Source organism: Psammomys obesus, unplaced genomic scaffold (genome assembly GCF_907164565.1).
Source record: "Psammomys obesus unplaced genomic scaffold, mPsaObe1.curated_primary_1811, whole genome shotgun sequence".
In the NCBI taxonomy this organism is placed as follows: Eukaryota; Metazoa; Chordata; class Mammalia; order Rodentia; family Muridae; genus Psammomys; species Psammomys obesus.
Window position 1 is genome coordinate 2,396,059 of NW_026593947.1, and position 1,334 is coordinate 2,397,392.

The following is a 1,334-nucleotide window of genomic DNA, read 5'->3' on the forward strand; positions in this document are numbered from 1 at the left end:
CGGCCTCGTCCTGGGGGCGGAAACTAGTCGCTGATTGGTCGGTGCTTCCTCCTGTGGCTGGGGACGCCGTGCGCCGGGGTAGGCCGAGCTGGGCCCGCGCCCGGTCCTCAGGGTCTCGTGAGGAGGAGGCGGCGCCACGCGCGGTGCCTCGGTGAGGCCCCGACTGCGTTCAGCATCTGCAGGTTTTCAGGGTGACAGCGTGACTGTGAGCGCCGCCGAAATATGGGACAGATGCCCGAGTGGTCTAAGGACTGTGGTAGGGCTGGCCGTACCTCATCAGTGTCCGTTTATAACAAGACGCAGCGTTACGTAACTGACTGATGGCTCGGGATGAACGAGCCTTACGGGGGTTGAAAGCGGAAACGTGAAGATTTAGTTATTCTATCTGTGTGGCCACGTCGGAATGTGCACCACGTAAGAGCATCAAGCACAGGCATGGATGAAATCGGCGACAAAAGCAGTGGCGTGCACGGCCAGCCACAGCCGTCTGCACCCCTTCCCAGCTCCATGATCAGGACGTCACTGGGAGCCTGAAACTGACCGTGAGGCGGCCCCACACTGTTGCTTTTGTCGGGTGTGGAGGCAACTCACGAACACATCTGCCATCAGACACTGAAAAAAGAAAGTCAAGTTGAGTTTTTTGAAAAAGGAATAAAACCAAAAAACATCAAGTGAGAGAGAAATTAGTAACAGCAATTCCAGTAATGAATGTTAGCTCTGTAGCTGACAGGGAGGATCTTATAAACAAATGAGAGCAAGTAAAGCTTAGGAAAGTATTTCCAAAGAGATGACTAATGGTGATGGCAAGCAATTCTAATCCGTACTAAAATATCTTCCTACAAATTCCAGACAGTTCCATCAGTAGGTTCCTGCCCACTTTTATTCAATTCTGCCTGTATTCTTGCTAAATGTACACTTGTACTATTGTCAAAATCTCCCAGTGTCTGAAGTACCGACCTCACTGATGAGAGACTTTATACTTATCACTGATGTAACTAAAGTGTACATGACTGAGGGTGCCATCTGAGCATTTGTTGAGGGTGTTATGTTACATATTTTGTGTTCTTTAGGGCCTTTTTACTATCCACCCCAAAGTCTATTCCAACATCCATTGTGGACCTGTATGAGAAAAATGCGATTTTGGAGTTGAAAATTAATTTTTAAAAATTTATTATTCTGTATGTAGGGGTCTCTTGCCTGCGTGCATGTCTGTGTACCACATGCGTGCAGTGTCTTTGGAAGACAGGAGAGTGTAAGATCCCCTGGGACTGGAATTGGAGACAGCTATGAGCTGTCATGTCCTTGCTAGGGATTGAACCTGGGTCTTCTGGAGG